We start from the raw sequence: 7,120 nt of genomic DNA, 5'->3' as shown, positions 1-7,120 counted from the left end.
GTGCTCTTTAAACTATGGCACCCCTCTAAGCTACCAAAATGTATTTAGTGGTATTTACATAGCACTTTAATGTTTGCTAAATGCTTTCATCTTGAACCAAACCCTACCTCTTACATGTACTACTCAAGTGACCTTGGGCAAATCATTTTTCTACCAGTTTCCCTTATTTTTAAAGTGAGGACGGATTAGATGTCTCCTGAGGTTCCTTTCTCAATCTAAATCTATGATCTTATGATCTAAACCCAATGAAATCTCATTGTATATATAATGGTCTACACCCATAATCACCACCACCACCACCCCAGGAGGTGAAAGGTACATCTAATTTAGTGCATTTTTGTACAACATTTTATATGAAATATAAAGGCCATCTACAATAGGTGTCTCCATTTTCCTTCCTCTCACCTTTTTAACCTCTTACAATCCTGCTTGTGACCTCATCCCACTGAAACTGCTTTCTCCAAGTCAGCAATGATCTCTTAGTTGCCAAACCCAATGGCCTCTTCTCTATCCTCCTTCTCCTTGATCTCTCTGCAGCCTTTGGCATGCTAATCACTCTTTCTCCTTTTTTTATTTTATTTTTTGAAAATTTTAATTTAATTAATTGATGTAGAATATTTTTCCACAGTTACATGATTCGTTCTTTCCTTCTCTTCCTCCCCCCATTCCCCCATAGCCAATGAGCCAACTGCCTCCCCTTTTTTTAAAGGATATTTTATTTCCCCAATTACATGTAATAACAATTTTCCAAGTATTTTTTGAAATTATAAAGATTCAAATTGTCTCCTCCCTTCCGAAGGTGGTAAGCAATTTGATCTGCCTTATACATATATTTTCATGCAAAATATACTTTCATAATGTTCATTATGTTCAATGAGTAAGAGAATATTCATATAAAAACAAAACCCCCAAATAAACTAAAGTGAAAGGCAGTATGCTTTCATCTGCCTCTAATTCCAGCAATTCTTCCTCTGGAGATAGAGAGCATTCTTTATCATAAATCCTTCAGAATTGAGGGCAGCTGGGTAGCTCAGTGGATTGAGAGTCAGGCCTAGAGACAGGAGGTCCTAGGTTCAAACCTGGCCTCAGACACTTCCCAGCTGTGTGACCCTGGGCAAGTCACTTGACCCCCATTGCCCACCCTTACCACTCTTCCACCTAGGAGCCAATACACAGAAGTTAAGGGTTTAAAAAAAAATCCTTCAGAATTGTCTTGGATCATTGTCTTGCTGAGAGTGGCTTAGTCTTTTCACAGTTGATCATCATATTATATTGCTGTTTTGTATAATGTTCTGGTTCTGCTTATTTTACTTTGCATCAGTTCATGTGGGTTTTTCCAGCTCTTTCTGAAATTATCCTATTCATCATTCCTTACAGCACAATAGTATTCCATCACCATCATATATATCACAATTCCCCAATGGATGGATATCCTCTTGATTTCTAATTCTTTGCTACTACAAAAAAGGCTGCTCTCGGGGGCAGCTGGGTAGCTCAGTAGATTGAGAGCTAGGCCTAGAGATGGGAGGTCCTGGGTTCAAATCTGGCCTCAGACACTTCCCAGCTGGGTGATCCTGGGCAAGTCACTTGACCCCCATTGCCCACCCTTACCACTCTTACCTATAAGCCAATACACAGAAGTTAAGGGTAAAAAAAAAAAAAGAAAAAGCTGCTCTAAATATTTTTGTACAAGTAGGTGCTCCTCTCCCTTTTTAAAATCTCTTTGGGATACAGACCCAGAAGTGATATTACTGGATCAAAGGGTATGTACAGTTTTATAGTTCTTTGGGCATAGCTCCAAATTGCATTCCAGAATGGATGGATCAGTTCACAACTCCACCAACAATGCATTAGTGTTCCCATTTTGCCACAGGCTCTCCAACATTTTTTACTTTACTGTCATGTTGGCCAGTCTGATAGGTGTATCCCTCCTCCTAATATGCTCTTTTCTCTAGGTTTTCAGGACATGATCTCCTTATTTTCCTCCTACTTCTCTGACCACTCTTCCTCAAGGATCCAAGGTGAATCCTCTTCCATACCATGTTCTCTAACCAAAACAGAACTTGATCTTTTTTCTCCTTTTCTACGACTTCAGTTGGTGATCTCATCAACTCCTACAAATTTAATCACCATCTCTTTCTTGTTGTCGATCAGTTATGTCCAACTCTTCATGACTCCATTTGGGGTTTTCTTAGCAAAGATTTCTGGGCTGATGATTCTCAAATTTACTTAACCTACACTAACCTCTCTGCTGTCCTCTTATCTCCCATCTACAACTGCCTTTCATCTCAAACTGAATGGCCCAGAGACATCTCAAAGTCTGTATATCTAAAACAGGACTCATTATCTTTTCCCCCTTTAACCTCCCTCTCCTATTTTCCCTGTTCCTGTAGAAGGAATCATCATCCTCCCAGGCCCCCAAGCAAACAGGAGTCATCCTAGATTCCTCAGAGACAGTGACATCTCTCATGCCCCCAACCCCTCCCATCTCCAAGCTGTTGCCAAGGCCTATTGATTTTACCTTCCCCACATCTCTTCAGTGTGTCCCCTTTTCTCCTCTGACTTTGCCACCCCACTAATGCAGACCCTCAGCTTGAGCCTGGATTATTGCAATCACCATACTGGTGGCTCTGTCTGCCTCCAATTCTCTCTCCCTTTCAATTCATTCTCCATTCAGCCCAAAGTAATTTTTCCAAAAACACATACCTGATCATGTTACATCCCTATTCAATAAACTCCAGTGGCTCCCTATTGCCTCCAGGGGCAAATACAAAATCCCCTGTTTGACCTTCAAAGCCCTTTATAACCTATCCTTTTCTTGCTTTTCCTATCTTCTTACACCTCATTCTCAGACACATATGCTTTGATACAATATCACTGATTATTCCTGGTTCTTCCAGGAATCTCTCAGCTCTGGGCATTTTCTTTGGCTGTTCCCCATTCCTGGAATGTTCTCTGGCCTCTGCTCTACATACTGACCTCCCTAGCTTCTTTTTTTAAGTCCCAACTAAAATCTCTTCTTTTGCTGGAAGCTTTCCCCAACCTCTCTTAATTCTCCTGCCTTCCCTCTGTTAATCATTTCCTCCTTATCTTGTATATAGTTGGTTTTGTAAATATTTGTTTGCAAGTTGCCTCTCCCATTAGATTGGCTTTTGTTTTGTTTTAGACTCTTACTTTCTGTCTTGTAATCAATAACTGCTTACAGGTTCCAAGGCAGAAGAGCAGTAAGGGCTAAGGAATGGAGGGTAAAGTGACTTGCCCAAGGTCTTATAGCTAATGGCGGTGGAAAGTGCCAGATTTGAACTCCCCCCATGAGACTGTTTCATTCCCCCCTAGTAGACTGTGGTCTCTTTATTTTTTATTTTTATTATTATTTTTTAAACCCTTACCTTACATCTTGGAGTCAATACTGTGAATTGGCTCCAAGGCAGAAGAGTGGTAAGGGTAGGCAATGGAGGTCAAATGACTTGCCCAGGGTCACACAGCTGGGAAGTGTCTGAGGTCAGATTTGAACCTAGGACCTCCCATCTTTAGGCCTGGCTCTCAATCCACTGAGCTACCCAGCTGCCCCCCAACTGTGGTCTCTTTAAAAGGGCAAAAACTAGTTCTTAGCTACTATTTTATTTCTTCCCCCATGTAGGACTCAGGAAATTTATATCTTTGAGTGCATATATTAACAAATTAGGGAGGGCAAAGATCAATGAACTGGGCATGCAAATTAAAAAACTAGAAAGGGAACAAATTAAAAATCCCCAGTTAAAAATGAAATTAGAGATTATAAAAATTAAAGGAGAAATCAATAAAATTGAAAGTAAAAGAACTATTGAATAAATAAGACTAGAAGCTGCTACTTTGAAAAAACAAATAAAATTGACAAAGTACTGGTCAATCTAATTAAAAAAAGGAAAGAAGAAAACCAAATTACCAGTATCAAAGATGAAAAGGGAAGAGGAAATCAAGGCAATCATTAAAAAAAATTTTGCCCAATTATATGACAATAAATATAGCAATCTAGGTGATATAGATGAATATTTACAAAATTACAAATTGCCTAGATTAACAGCAGAAGAAATAGAATACTTGAATAATCCCATGTCAGAAAAAGAAATTGAACAAGCCATCAAAGAACTCCCTAAGAAAAATCTCCCCCATGTAGGACTCAGATGGAGTCAAACAATGATTTTTGTCCAGTGTCACAGCAAGGGAGTACCAGTTGTAGAGCCAGGATTTGAATGTGGGTCCCCTGCCTGCTTTATCTCCCATGACAACAGAGTTCTGTATACTCAGGCTGAGGCCCAAGAAGGCTCTGTAAAAAGCTGAGATTCAGAGGCCTTCCTGAAGTTTCCTCCCTGTCCCATCCAGCTTCCAAGACCGGTAAGACCCAATCGCTGGTGAGGAAGGTCAGGTCAGACTATATTGCTTTTGGCCAAGGAATCTCTACGTGGGGATCTTGAGGGGGAAAAAAAATGTATAAAGATCAAAGCAGAGCAAAGTTAGACCAAGTTTCTGAGTATAAATTTCAGGTGTCATCTGAGAAAAGGACTCCTCGAACCCAAGAGGGAGAAGAGCCAGAGGAGCCCAGAAGAACCAGGAGTGGCCCTAGGAAATGAGACATTAGAGCTGGGCCAGGGAAGCTCAAAGGGACTCTGGGGACTAATTGAACTCCTTCAGTCTGCAGACGTGAAACAGATCTAGAATCCCGGAGGGACCAGCCCCTGAGCAGCTCATTAAGTTGGTGGCAGGACAAAAGCCTAGACAGAACCCTCCTGACTCCCTAAGTCAGGTCTCTGTCCTCTCTCTTCTTCTGGCTTCTCTGCATCCAGCTATCAATCAGTCTAAAAGCATTTATCATTTTCTGGGGGTACACTAACAAAGTGATACGACTCTTGCTTTCTTTCTTTTTTTATTTTAACCCTCACCTTTGGACTTAGAATCAATCCTATGTATTGGTTCCAAGGCAGAAGAGCCATGAGAGCGAGACAATGGGGGTTAAGTGACTTGCCCAGGGTCACACAGCTGGGAAGTGTCTGAGGCTAGATTTGAACCCAGGACTTGGCTCTCAATACACCGAGCCATCCAGCTGCACCCCCACATCCCCTACTTTCAAGGAACTTACACTTTAACAGATGAGACAATATGAACACTTTAAAAACATATACAGATTATATAGGGAACTTACTTGGCTACTTTGAAAGGAAGTTCAAGATGCTAAAAACCCTGGGAACTCTCAGTCAGTCACCAAACATTTATTAAGCACCCACCTTGGGCCAGGTTCAGGGTTAAGGTCTGAGGATACAAAAAGAGGCAAAAAATACTCATAATCTAGTTGGGGGAGGGGAAGATAAGCAGCTCAGTTAATAGAGCACCAGGCCTGGAGTGGAGAGGACCTGAGTTTGAATCCAGTCTCAGATATTTCCTATGTGTTTCTGAGCAAGTTGCTTAATCCAAACTGTTTAGCCCTTGCAGTTCTTTTATCTTAGAACAAATACTAAGAGGGGGCAGCAAGGTGACTCAGTGGATTGAGAGCCAAGTCCTGGGTTCAAATCTAACTTCAGATACTTCCCAGCTGTGTGACCCTGGACAAGTCACTTAACCCCCATTGTCTAGCCCTTACCATTCTTCTGCCTTGGAACCAATATATAGTATTGATTCTAAGATGGAAGGTGAGGGTTCAAACCCCAGTTGCCTAACCTTTAGCACTCTTCTGCCTTGGAACTGATACTTAGAATGAATTTTATGACTGAAGGTAAGGGTTTACTGGTGAAATTGCTTGTCCGCTCCTAGAGGGGAGAGGGAAGAGGGAAAGGAGACAACAAGAATCATGTAACCATGGGGAAAAAAAAATTTTAATGAAAATAAAATTTAAAAGAAAAAAAAAGGTAAGGGTTTTAAAAAAAGAATACTAAGATAAAAGTTTTTTTTTTTAATCTAATGGGGGAGACAACAAGAATCATGGCACCATGGGGAAAAAATGTAAAACGAAAAGAAAATTTAAAAGAAAAAAAAGGTAAGGATTTCAAAAAAGAATACTACTTTAAGATACAAGTTTGATTTTTTTTTTTAAATCTAATGGGGGAGACACCAAGCAAAGAAATATGTCCAGGATAAATAGATAATTCATAGAGAGAAGGCGCTAGAATGAAGCCGGATGGGGAGAGGCTCCTGTAAAAGATGTGATTTGAAAGAAGGCAGGAGACGCCAGGCAGAGAGAACGTCCAGAGGAGGAGATGGGGAGGGGTGAGTCTTAGAGGAACAGCCAGGAGGCCCCTGTCGCTGGATCAGCTTGCTAGCTCAGGTCAAGGAGAAACTAATTCCAGATTAGAACAGGAGGGGAGAGTTTTCCTCTCCAGTGCTTTTTTGTTTTGTTTTTAATATCTGGAGACAAAATGGAGAGGGAGAACACCTGGAGGGGCTTCATCCAGGGCGCCGCCGAGACGGTGCTGGGAGCCGCAGCAGCCAGAGGGGACGCCGGGAGTTTTTCTCCTCAAATCTAGACCTTCTCAGAGAAAAGGCCAACCGGGGGGTGGGGTGGGGTGTTTTATTGTGGCCAGCCCGGCTGGACACGGCGGGACGCGGCGCTCCCCTTCCCCAAAACTTTTTTTAGTTCTTTCATCGGGTGCAAGATTGCATCTAATTGATCTAATCGGATTCCGGGCGCCCCCGTCCTTTGGGTTTCCGGTGCCCCTTTGTTCACGGCAGGAGGGTGAGGCTTGGCTCGGGGAGCTATGGGGGGAACGTGACCTCCCCTAGCCCGCGCATGGCCGAGATCCCGGCCCCCGGCCCCCAGCCCCCAGCCCCATTGTTCCAGAGTTTTCCCTCCAACGGGGGGAGGGGGGACACCGCGGGTGTAAGGCCCCTTCTGGAGGCACAATCCTTTGGAATTTAAATCTGCCTCATCAGACCGAGGGTCTAATCTGTTGACTCTTTGGGTTACAGATAGAAAATAAGTCCGAGCCGGTTCGGGGAGGCGCGGAGAGGGGATGAGGGACAAGGAGACGCTCCGGCTGAGACTCGATGGAAACCGGGGATTCCCGGTGGCGGAGGCGAGGAGGGAACAAATTCCAGACAAGGAGGAGGAGGGCCGGGACAGAGAGAGAGAGAGAGAGAGAGAGAGAGAGAG

The sequence above is a fragment of the Gracilinanus agilis genome, chromosome 1 (assembly GCF_016433145.1).
Source record: "Gracilinanus agilis isolate LMUSP501 chromosome 1, AgileGrace, whole genome shotgun sequence".
Taxonomy (NCBI): Eukaryota; Metazoa; Chordata; class Mammalia; order Didelphimorphia; family Didelphidae; genus Gracilinanus; species Gracilinanus agilis.
This window is presented reverse-complemented; position numbering follows the sequence as displayed.